This window comes from Mastomys coucha, unplaced genomic scaffold (assembly GCF_008632895.1).
Source record: "Mastomys coucha isolate ucsf_1 unplaced genomic scaffold, UCSF_Mcou_1 pScaffold15, whole genome shotgun sequence".
NCBI classification, from domain to species: domain Eukaryota; kingdom Metazoa; phylum Chordata; class Mammalia; order Rodentia; family Muridae; genus Mastomys; species Mastomys coucha.
This window is the reverse complement of record NW_022196897.1, coordinates 25,838,662-25,851,741: the sequence shown is the minus strand read 5'-3', so window position 1 is coordinate 25,851,741 and position 13,080 is coordinate 25,838,662. Positions and strand designations below refer to the sequence as shown.

At 37.5% G+C, this 13,080-nt stretch overlaps 1 protein-coding gene across 17 annotated transcripts in view; it reads left to right on the top strand.

Annotated features, from left to right (window-relative positions):
- The window catches only part of Dennd1a (DENN domain containing 1A), a 486,221-nt gene that overhangs the window by 174,692 nt on the left and 298,449 nt on the right, over positions 1-13,080 (top strand). The window lies entirely within an intron of this gene.

Below are 13,080 nucleotides of genomic sequence, written 5' to 3'. Positions count from 1 at the left end.
AAAAAAAAAAAAAAAAAAAAAGAAGTTTGGCATCTCCTGGAGATGTTAGACCTCTCTTCCAATGTACATTGCACTGTCTGAAGTTTGAAAATTTCATAGTTCTAACATTCAGCCATGAGCCACTTATTTTTAAGAGGTTGTTTTCTAAATTAATTATTAAATTTGTGTGTATGTATATTCATGATGTATGCATGTGTCACAGTAAAACTTGACAGAGTCACTTCTCTCCTTCACCATGTAGGTTCCAGAGATGGAACTCAAGTCGTCAACTTGGCAGTAGGTGCCCTTATCTAGAGCCATCTAAATGGTTCTAAGATGTTATTTTTGAAAGTATGGAGGCTATACTTGTTCACTCAAGGAATCTAGAAACCCTCAGAAGTGTAAGTCATCCCACTACTCAGTGACTGGGGTGTAATCCTTTGACTTGTGCATATGAAATAGGTATAGTTTTGTACTGAGCCCCTTCATTTACTGAATTATGGGATCATCATATCTCATTATATATCTGCCTTGGGAATGTTTTAGACTATGTAATTTATTCTTGTGCTATTGTTTTATAAAGGGAAGAAATTCCTAGTGATTAAAAATACATTTTTTTTTGCTGAGATGTATATTCTTTTCAAAAGCACAGTGATAATGTTATTTGTCATTTGGATGAATAATTTTATTATTTTTGTTTATAGAGAAAAACCTACTCAACTATTTTTTATGTTAACATGTAAACTATTAGCTAATCTTGACAATGAGGAACAGTTTGTAGCTTTTGATAACAATGAATATAAAACTACAGAAAGTTTTAGATGAATAAAATAGGAAATAACCACCTTAATTTACTTTCCTGGACTTTACTTTTTAGAGCTTTACAGTGTGGAGAATAATGTAGCAAATGACCATTCTAATTGAACCCTGGTCCATATTACATTAGGGAAGACAACATACTTTCTTAAGACCTTATGTCAAAACTCAAAGAAATTTAAAATGAAGAGAAAACAAAATCCTATATTATTGTCCACAATGGAAATTAAATAGGGTTTTCTTTCCATAGGACTTGGACTTGAAACTATCAACAATCTCAGACCAAAGGAAGGATATTGTCTTTAACTTAGTTTCTAAGTGTGACTACCACATAGTGATATCTAACCCCTTATTATAACATCAAGCAATATTTATTGCAGAAGTAATCTAGGGAGGCATCATTTATGGTTTCTAATCTATTCTCTTTTAGATGCCTTTGAAGTAAAGTGGTAGAGCCATATAAGTGGGTTAATTGTCTTATTGTTCATTTATTCAGTCTGTTATTTTAAATATATGTATATATGTTTATATATGTATATGTGTGTATGATATATATGAGCCCAAAATATATGAAAAATGGTTAGTTCTAAAATACATGATTTTTTTTTTCTGGTTTTTCGAGACAGGGTTTCTCTGTGTAGCTCTGGCTGTCCTGGAACTCACTCTGTGGATCAGGGGCTGGCCTCGAACTCAGAAGTCCACCTGCCTCTGCCTCCCAAGTGCTGGGATTAAAGGTGTGCGCCACCACTGCCCAGCGATTTTTTTTTTTTTAATTTTTTTTAAAGTTAGAAGAAAAAAAAGCCTTGAATGCCTGGCTCTAACAGTGGGCCAAACTATATAGGAAAGAAAACAAACTACAACAACATGGACAAATATCAAAAGTGATGGGATGATGGTGATGGAGACAGTTCAGGAAGTGAGAACACTTTCTGTGCAAGTCTGAGACCTGAGTTCAACCCTCAGAACTCTCATAATAACCAGGATGGCAGTGGTATATATCCATGCATGTGCGTGCAGGCATGTGTGTGTGTGTGTGTGTGTGTGTGTGTGTGTGTTCGTGTGTGAGAGAGAGGGGGGGGTGTGTCTTGGCATGGTAATTACTGGTTCCTCACAACACCACTTACTGCAATAGTGACTAACAGGATAGAGCAGTAGTATGCTTTTTGTTATATTATAGATAAGATATGTATGGGCTTATGTGCAATCAAGTGCACATGAGCCTGATAAAGGCAACCAGAAAAGGATACTTGATGGCACCTAACTTTGTTGGTCAATATATACAATAGTCCAATGTTCCTATATAAACAGAAATATTCAGTTACAACCTTTAAATTTCTTCCTACTTTTGGGAATATGTTCTGGGAAAACTCAGAAATATATTTACAAGAAAGGCTTGGATTGTGCTCTGACTGTATGTCATAGTTTTTATGTCATTGTATTATACATAATTTATCAACATTTCTGTGAGGGTATATAACATAGTATATAGAATAAAAATTATAATTTACAAGCATAGCATTATAGAATTAGATAGTTAAATTAGATACCATGAACCATTACAGTTGTTGTAGATGATTCTTTGATGACATGGGAAACATTTAGGATGTAATTTCTATATAAAAACAAGGAAGCAAGAGACAGATTTTTATATATGATATGATCTCTATTTTATAAAGCAATATATAAGAAAAATGGCTTAGATCATTGAGTGTTAACCATGAGTGGGCTGCAGTGATGGCTCAATGTTTCTGAGCACTCGCTGCTCTGGGTTTGGTTCTGAGTATAAACATGGAAGCTTACAACTATCTGTAACTCCAGTCTTAAGGGCTCCCATGCCATCTTTGGGCCTCTGCAAGCACTGCATGTACATGGTGCATTTACATATATGTAAACAGAACACCCACACACATAAAATAAAAATAATTATTAACAGTAGGCATAATTAGGTAATTTCTTGAGCATTTGAAAAAGTTTCTTTTCTGGGTGTCTTTAAGAAAGAGCTGTTCTGAGAATTTTCATTTGTTCATCTTGATCTAAATACTCATTTTACAATAGTTTACAAAGTTTTTAATTTAGAAAAATTGCATTTTCCATGCATGTCACCATTCTAAGTTCAGAATGTCAGGGAGGGGAACAGCACAATGGTACATGGTGCTCTTTCCCCTTAAGTCTGTAAAAGAGATGTGACCTTGGGGATTCCACTTGGCTTTACATTTTCCACCTTGCTAGCTCTAAAACCATGAGCAAGTCACATCACTTCCTGAGCCTCAGTTTTGTATTTCCCACGGTGGTGTGGAGGATTGTAACTTTTATTTATAGATACATGTCATGCACATTATATGGTACATCTTTGGTGCTCAATCTCATGTGGTCTTACAAGATTTAAAGCTGCTATCATTATAAAATGTGTTGTTGCTTCAAAGCATCTTTTGTCAGGGGTGGTGGTGAGGGTGTTGCCCACAAATTGCAGTAAAATCTCATATTGATCTCAAGAAGCACTTGGTTTCAGAAATGTTCAAAGTTCATCTGCATTGTGAAATCATTCCACAGTCACAGTGGCAATGTTCATCGCCTGTCCTTTTCATTGTCATCATTCTCTACCCACCTGACTGACTTTTTAATTTTCTTAGAAGTTTGCGTCTTGTTTGTGTAAAATGACGAGGAGCCTGTTCCCAGGTGCCTCAAACCTGCTTTTTATGGCCTCAGGATCTCTGTCAATAACTCGCTTTATGTTTTCAAAAACTGAGCCCCTGGGGAGCTGTCCGCACTGTTCAGTGTGATCCAGCTGAATTCCTTCCCTTCCCCACTCAAACCCTTTGATTTGCCAGGTTTTTGTTCATCCACCCTAAGGATGGTCTGAGATTACAAGTATGGCCTCTCTTGTGGTGAGAAGTGAGAATTGTTTTTAATTGAGCAGAAACATGTGGAAGGATCAGGAATATCTCAAGGGATTACAGAAAAATTCCAAATTTGTACTACGTACAGCTTGTGTTTAGAACAGGGTCTGCTGGGAATAAATGTTAGTTAGTGTGGCCTGTGACCTTAAAAACTGTTGACATGGACTTCAGCCAGAAACTAGCCACAGACCTCCTTTGTTAAACTCATTCACAGCCCCTTGAAAATTCTAGTCAGTGGAAGTTGCCAGCTCCAATCTAAGCACAGCCTCTTTTTTTTTTTTTCCCATGCTTTGGAAACAGAGGATGCCCCTTAACCAGCAAGCCTTCTTTAATAGGACTACATGGCCTAAACGCAATTGGAATTGACAACTTCCTGGCTTGGGTTTGCCAACTGGCAGTGCTGGAAGACTGAAGGGACAACAGCATTGGGGTGCTATGCACTTGTGTTTATGTGTGTGCAGAGGAGACTGAACTCCAGGGCAGTGTGATAGCCCTTTACTCCAGAAGCAATGCTGTGGACCTAATTGAACATGTCTTTCAAGTGTTCTGGCTGGGACAGACACATCGGAGTTATCTTGAGATATTAATTTCTTGTTGAAGACAAGAAAGAAGGGGGAGGGCAGGAGGCAGCCTTTTCTTCTTTCATGGATGATCTCATCTTGTCATTCTCCCTCAGAAATGCTGGAGCAAATCCTCTGGTGTTGGGTTGCTCCAGCATGCAGTGAGAACTGAAAGGAGATAATCATTTTGGGGTCATCCCCATATCCCATTCACTGTGCAGCTCTACGTGACAAAGTTGAGCTTCCCTTAAGCTAAAAGGGCAACCAGATGTTTTCCCATTTTCTTCCCTTACTGAGGAAACTGAGGAGCAAAATAGGTTAAGCAATTTCTCCTGTCAAAGGGACAAAAATAGGCCTTATATACAGAGGAGACAAGAAACAAATAACCCCCCTCTGGTTCTTCTCTGTGATTCAGAAGATTATATTGTCTGAAATCTGTTACATGGAACTTTGCGATGGTTAAACTGTGCTGAAAGAGGGAACATGTCTTCAGCTGGCAGTTGAGTGGAATGTTGTTGAGATGCTGATGGACCAGGAGGCTGTCTTAGCTATCTGTTGTTATCTTGAGGTATCTGGGTATAAAGATGGTTGATAACTCGTTTCCTTATCAGTGTGTAAAAGTTTGGTTGTTGGAGTAGAGTATTTATTTACATTACGGTGTTGAAATTGTTATTATTTTTTAACAAATTCTGCAGCAGACTTATCACTTCAAAAAGCTGCTGAGGTTTGGCACGATTTCAGCCAGGCATGTGTGATGGGGAAACAGGAATGTCACATGGGCCCATGAATATGGAAACTTTGTAAAGAAGAAATGCTAGGATTTTCTAGGAGGGCACAAAAATTTACTTGCAAGAGAGAGAACCTGGAAAAGTAAATGCCCCCAAGTTAGGTACTTACAAAATGAGGATATTTTTGCTAAGATAATTTGTTTTCATGTCAATCTTTACCTTCTCATACACACATGCACAGATAAATGTTGCACACATGCTTGTGTGTGTGCAATTTCTCTTCCTCTGTACCTTAAAGCACATTTTTTCATAGAAGGTAGCTGACACTATTGTGTTTAATTACCTGACATTCTAAAGAAAGAGTTTTTAGTTTTAGCCAAAACTAGATATATATCAAATTATCATACTGTAACTCATAAATACAAATATTATGTGCCAGTTAAAACTAAGCTCTGATTTACTAGCCATCTATCACATCTCACCTCTTGACTTGTCTAATCCTCATTTTCCCATATCTGTAAAATAAAGATTTTGAGACTTTGTAAAGTCATTCACTATGTAATCATGTTATATAATAACCCAATTTAGGGGTAAGCAATATCTTTTTCTAGTAACAAACTTAATATTTTTATATGCTTTTCTCCTGTTCTTCATCAAAAGAAACCATAAGAAAAGGTCTGATATAATTGCTTCCTCTACAACTCCTCCTGGCCTTCAGGCAAAGCAGTTATTTTGTAGGCTAGTTGAGAGGGGTAGGAAGCGGCTTGGTGATGTTGAATCCTTGTTTTGTTTTTCCTTTGTATTGTGCTGAGAGTAAATTAGATTGTCAGTAGAATCATTAAGTGGGTAGGTGGTTAAGAAAGCCTAGTTTTCTTCTTTCCTTTCTCTTCTGACAAGGAGAGGAGCACAGCCTCAGAGCATTGGCAGGCAGAGATTATTGCAGACATCTCAGAACCCGTGCTGAGATCCCTTTTGCCCAGATTTCACTGTGAGTGATCATGTTCTTACACAAACATAGTTATTGTTTTTCTAAGAATTTATTGTAAAATTCTCGCGTCAGGGAGCTGCTGATTGATTCTGTTGGGTTTTATGGCCTCTGCATTTGGTATGTGAGTTTCACCCTTGGTGTTTTGTGTGAAAAGCAAATTCTCTGAAGCCCGTTTTCTATCATAACAGAGGGTTAAGATGTGTTCTAGATTAGGTGGAAGAGGGTGAAGAATTCTGGTATGTATAAGAGGGAAGATTATTTGTTAGATTTTATATTACTGAAGCATTCTCCACTAAGATTTTTCAGGGTGGGGACATGCCATCTATTTCTAAAGATTTCCCTCCTAATGTTACTTCATTTTTTTCTTTTTCTTTTTTTGCTTCTTTGCTTTCTGTTACTTCATTTTCTAAACTTTCATTAATAGCTCTCTATAGCTGAAGCAAATATTTGAGATCTTTCTTATGCTCTCTTCCAGCTGGGAGTGTCTTTCATATATCAAAGGCAGATACAAGCCTTTTATTAAAAGATAGTGTGAGTTCCTCATCTCTGAAGAGTGGAACCGAAAACCTTAAAGAACTTTCAGCTACAGGTCCTATCAAAGCTGGCCTGAGATTTTTTTTCCATGGGTGACCACATTTCTTTCTCAGTTTGTCCTTCCCAGGTGCTTTTAAATCTGCTTTCTCTCTTAGTTTTATTTATATCCAGTAGTTTTCTGTGTTCAGAAGTTAATTGTGTAAGTTAGGAAAGATAAATGTTTTAAAATTTAGTTTTAATAAGAAAACCCAGACTCCTGACAATTAGGACAAAAGCTGGGGCCTTGTTACTTGCTTTCCCATAATACTTGCTCAGTATCAACTAGGTAATTATTTGAAACTGAGGTTAGTTCTGAAAACATGACTGAGTTCTTTTCCTAACTACTGAAGAAAAGCAGTGTTGACATCAGAAGAAAGTTGGGTTGTGTCCTTAAAAACACTTTGTTCTGAAAAACACTGTGGATCCTAGTGAAGACTGCATATTATGTTCTGGCAAACAGCTCAGTTGGCTGTTTAGAACATGCATGTATACAAAGGCACATATGAACATGCTATAGGAAAGCTTTGTAGGCACCATCATTTCAGTAAGCGCCTCCAAGAGTCCACAGTAAGTCTTGCCGTAGTATTTACTTTTCTTACTTTGGTCAGTTTCAAGCTCTGTTAGTATTTTTTAGCCAAAGGTGAAAGTTGTCCCCAGATAAATATTGAAATGGTCTGCCAACCAAATCCCAGGCAACCCAGTGAATTACTCTCTTTGATAATAAAAAGGTTCAGTTCAAGTTGCTCTGAATGGCATTTGATTATAAAACAACAGCCTTAACAAAAGTTGCTGGTGTTTTTCAAATGGTTTCTTACCAGTGGCCAAAGTTCCTTTGGCACTTAAAGATATAAAACTTACTCCATTAATGCACTGAGTGAAGATTTTGGAGCATTGCAGTGCTACTGAATGGTGAAGGGGGTAAGAGTAAAGCACATGAATGTGTTGAAAAATGCCTGAAATAAAAAAATGAAAAACAAAACAAATAAAAAACATCAGTACATGCATGCGCTCATGCAGACACACATGTGCCCACACATACCCAGAAGCTGTTGATTCAGCAGTTTTTATTCTTTATGGCTGTAGGGACAGGTTTTAATTTTTTTTTTTAATTCTCTTGTGCCATGCTGAACAGAAAGATGGTGTTTGATGTAATCTGGCCCAGATGTCAGCAATGTACAGACTTGTGATGATTATTTATCTTCAGGTTTTTATTTTGTAAAAGAAAAATCTATGAACAATTGTTTAAGGTTTTGAGTTATATTTCCTGACTGGTTTTGCTATTTTGAATCTGTACTGAACAAATGTACATTAATTTATATATGTCTTAAATTTAACTTCATTTTGTCTATTAATCTTAAAATCCTCTTACCAAATTCTGGTTATGAGTCCCCTGGTGGCTGTTAATGTGCTCAGGGTTTTGCATTCTGGATATTGTTTCTCTTGTTTCAATTTCTTATTCTTCTGGGAAGTTTTCTCAGCTAAGCGTGTTGAACTAGTAGGCTCTTTTAAATGGTCTTTGACAGGATTTTTCATATAACTTTCTCAGAAGGGTATTTGCGTTTGCTGGTACCAGTGGTTCAGATTGCAAGTGACAAAATGTGAATAGCATTTCTCACATGTGCTCTCATGCTTCTGAGGTGTGGGCACAGATTCCTGTGAGAGGCAGGTATATTCAGGAGTATTGTTTTCAAAATGTTTCATAAAGTGAGAGTTGCTTGTGATTTATGCTCATCCACTGTCTGCCTCCTTTGAAGTGCTGCTGATGGCTGCAAAATCCTCTGGGAAGAATGGATTTTGAAATGTTCTGCAGGTACAGCAAGTGAGCAAGACCTTCTGTTGTTATATAATACTATTTTAAAGATCAAGGGATGCACATGAAAATCTTTGATTCTGTTATGTCCATACCCACTTCCCCAAACTCAACTTGGATTTTTTACTTTCTTTAGTAAAAATAATTTGAACTACTCAGTTACATAGTTAGTTATCCTTTAAGGACCAGGTGCAACTCAAGGTCAAATTAAGAGACAAAATCTAAAAGCATTTTTCATATTAGATGCTAAAAATAATTCTAATCTAGCTCAAAATTAATTGTAACTCAGGAAGGATTACTGTATTCCACAAGCTAACCAAATAAAATAATAAAATCTTTGTCTAAAAGTATTGAATAAATTGAGTTGATATCCTGTAATTGACTGTAAGATTGCTGATTTTATGTCATGGATAATCAGTAAAGGTAGGGACCATTGGCATCAAAGTGTTATGCAGGGAAGATTTGGGGCTTGAAGACTTGGTCGAAGTCCTATGTGCTCTGCTAATCAACTACATGATACTAAGTGTGGCACTGGACTAGATCAACTATAAGAATATACATGAGGGAATAGGACTGGCTGGTTACCATAATGCTAAAACTCTATCTTCTGAGACTTGTAAAAATTTCAAATCAAAGCCATCTTATGAAGGTCCAGTGAGCTTACTAGGCCCTTATTGCCATAACTCATGTTTCTTGAATATTTTCTTCCTTATTCCCATGAGTACATTTGTAATGAATGATAAGGGAGCTAGGGTAGGTTCTGTGCTGTCTTCCTAATGCACAACCATATCATCAATTTAAATTGCATTAGCTTGTTGGCACTTTTGTGACTTTTAGGTGGGATATTAAACACAAATGCTCATTTATTTTTCAAGATAGATAAGGCCCCTGTTATCTTCTGTTTTCTCTTAGCTATCCCTTGGGTCTTCAGAGCACTCAGAATTTTTCCTTGCATCATTATAGAATATTGTAACCTGGCCTCCTGAGTTAGCAGGGCCACCAGGTCAGCAGGTCAGATTCCAGTGTCACCTCACTCAGCCTGGTGAGCTGTGTGACTTCAGGAGTACACTGAGTTTTCTCCCTCTGTAAGTTCCAAGTCTTCCACACTTGTGGCTCAGTTCTCAAATACTCCAGAAAAGCTTTTGAAATTATTGGTGCCTTTTGCATCATTTAATGGCCTCATTAAATGAACTGCTATTAGTGGAGAAAGTTTAATCTTATGGAAGTAGCTTGTTCCATGATTTTGATTTTATTAAAGGTACAGATCTACTGGTGATTTGGAAATCTTGGTTGATAATAAAAACTTTGAAAATAACATGTGGCCTCTGGAAGAATTATTTAAAATATATATCATAAATGACCTTAGTAGAAAAGGTCACCAGCCTTTTAAGTGAATGCCATTTGTTCCTTGTGAGGGGTCAGGTCCCATCTCCTCTTTTCCTAGCTACCACTGCATAAGCACAACCTCACTTTCCTGGACTTTTGTTTCTAATATTTTTTTTTAAAAAAATGAGGACAATAATGTATTCCTCAAGGAACTGAATAACATGATGTTGCCTCACAGCAATCCGTCCTAACACAGGTTTTGAAATCTAATAAGACAAATAAAATAAAAGTAATACTTTTTCCAAGCTTCATTCCCAAGGCTCTTTTGGAGTGTTGTAGTATCAGGGATTGAGGTAGAACTTTTCATGCTGGAAACTAGTGGTGTTTAGAGGAGTGCTTCTCTTCATTTGTGCACATTTCCTTTCCTTCAACAGCTCTTCCAGGGACACATAGCTTTGTTTTATAGAAAGGAAAGGCAGGGTGGGCATGGAGGCAAACACTTGCAACTGTAGCACTTAGGAATCAGAGACTGAAGAATCACAACTTCTAGACCTCTGTTAGCTGCATAGAGAACCTGTCTCATGAAATCCAGCAAAACAGTTAGCGGGAGGGTATATCACAGAATAGGCATTACTTATTTGTCAGTACTTGAAGTTAGCTCTGACTCTAGAATTCATATTTTTCCTCCCATATATACTTCTCCATCTGTGACATATGGAACATGGACTTTTTCCACATTTACCTGACACTGGATCTGAAGACAGCCACACAAGTTTCAATTAGCTATATTGTTGACCCTTGATAAAGAGATATAGATGATTACATATATTATCAGTGTTTGTGGATTGACTGATTGATTAAATGAGACAGAGTCTTGTCATATAGCCTAGGTTGGCATCAAACTTGCAATCCTCCTGCCCCAGCCTTCTAACAGGCCCATATCACCGTGCCTGTTTTTATCCTTCCTTCCTTTCTTGTGTTTATATACATTATTTTTACAAGTGCTGGTCACTGAGTTCAGGTCCTCATGAATTCTCGGCTACTGCATCCCAACCCTCCCCTCAAATTGTATTTTACAAAGGGAGGTTCCCTCTGATTAGGTGACTCCCACTGTTTTCAGAATATCTTATTATAGCCTTTAAATGATTCTGATTTTAATCAAATGCAATATCCTACATTTCTATAACTTAAAAATTAATGACAGATCGTATTTATTGAAAATGTAGTATTTGTCCAGTGCTTACCACACATTCGTAGTTGGATCTGCATAGTATTTGAGGGGCTCTGCTATACCCATTATACAGACAAAGAAACCAAGGCCTAGCAAGTTAAAGGACAGTGAAACTTATCTATACTGAGGATTCTTTTCCTCCCAGAGTCCAGTTTTTAATTACACACTGTAAAACTTTACTTTTTCTTGTGTCCACTTATATAATTTTGACAAATTCATAGAGTCTTGTATCTGTTACCAAAACAATTCTTCCCCCATACCCCTATGCTACTCTTGATAGTAAGACTCGTCCACCCTGTATCCTTGATGACAACAGATTGGCGTAGATCAGATAGTTTCACATTTTCCGAAATGCCGTTACAGTTATACATATGTGCTTCCTTTGTGGAATCAGCTTATTGCACATAGCAAAGTCCATTTGAGGCTTTTCTGTGTTGTTATTTTGCATGGGATTGACATGTATGATGAGTAGGTATTTGGATGCAGCCCTGTGATGCACAGTGTGCCTATTGACCATGGAAAGATATCAGAGCTACTTGTGGTTTCTGTGGTTGTGAATAAAGCCACTTTAGACATGTGGGTGTAGATTTTCGTGTGAACATGTTTTGTTTCTCTTGAGTAAATGCCTAGCAGTGTGTTTGATGTGGGCTGTGTGTTAAGGATGTGTTCAGGTGTGTGGGAGGCTGCCTTGTGGTTTTCTAGTGGCTGTGTTCTTTTGGACTTAGGTTTGCACCAGCAATGCAAGTTTTAGCTGTCCTGAATCTTCCCCAGAATTTTATATCATCCCCAGTTTGTTATGTCACCTGTTGGATTTGGAATCCATGCATGTCTGTGCACACACACACACACACACACACACACACACACACACACACTTCTTAAAAAGAGTCCTTTCGCCGGGCAGTGGTGGCACATGCCTTTAATTCTAGCACTTGGGAGGCAGAGGCAGGCAGATTTCTGAGTTTGAGGCCAGCCTGGTCTACAGAGTGAGTTCCAGGACAGCCAGGGCTATACAGAGAAACCCTGTCTGGAAAAAAACAAAAAAAAAAAAAACAAACAAAAAAGCAAAAACAAAAAATCTGCACTTTTGGAAATTGACTCTGTGGAAGTCTGTTTCAGGACCTTCCTATTCCATGATCCTCTGTCTATCACTACGAGACAGATTACCAGGGCTTATAACTAGTCTTGAAATCAGATAGCATGAGTTTTCTAGCAGTTTTTCTTTTTTCAAAACTGTTATCTAGTTCTTTTGCTTTTTATAAATATTTTTCCTCTTCTAATTCTATCCTGGAGGCATCTAGATCGATTTTGGGATAAATGTATAAATCAACTGGAGAAAGTTATACCAGTTTTTCAGTCTTCTTCTTCTAAGAGCATACATAGAACATCTGTGCATGTGTCCTTTGGGTCTTTCTTTAGTGTTTGTGGGTTTTGGTGTACACCTGTTTTATTAGATTTATAGCAAGGTTTCTTTCCTAGTTGTTTGCATTTTCTTTGGCTTGCCAATATAAATCATATAATTGAGAACCTGAATGCTGAGTTTTCATTGTGTTTTGTTCTACTTTTGCAATTTGTTCCCCTGATGGTGTTTTCCTCCTATCATTTGGAAGGTCTTTGGCAAAAAAAAAAGATTGTTTCTTGATGTTTGTTCATATTTGAGTCATCATCTGTTTGTGATCTCACAGCCCTCACACCATTTTGTAATTATGATGTCAAAAGCAAACAGCTTCAAATGATGCAGCTGGGTAAATATAAAATCTTGTCTGGGCAGGAGCTGGTCAGAAAGTGCCTGTCCTTCCTCCCTCCCTCCCTCCCTCCCTCCTTCCCTCTCTCCCTCCCTCCTTCTGTCCCTCTCTTCCTTCCTTCCCTCCTTCCATCCGTCTGTCACTGGTGTCAGGGCCTCAGCACTGCTTTGTTTTCCTTTGTATATGGGAATGACATTCGATTTCTCTTTTAAAAATCTAGCCTGAACTATGAATTAAAATTAACTTCTATTTGGTAGAAATGAAGTTGCATCTTAAACATGCAAAGAACTTCAATGTTTTCTCCTTTAAACCTTAGACAATCAAATAACTAAGAAGTTTTAGGAAAATGGGAGCAGCTGTTACCCTCATTAGATTCCCTCCAATGGTTTTGTACCAGCCTATCTGTATTTTATTGCTGTGTACCTCT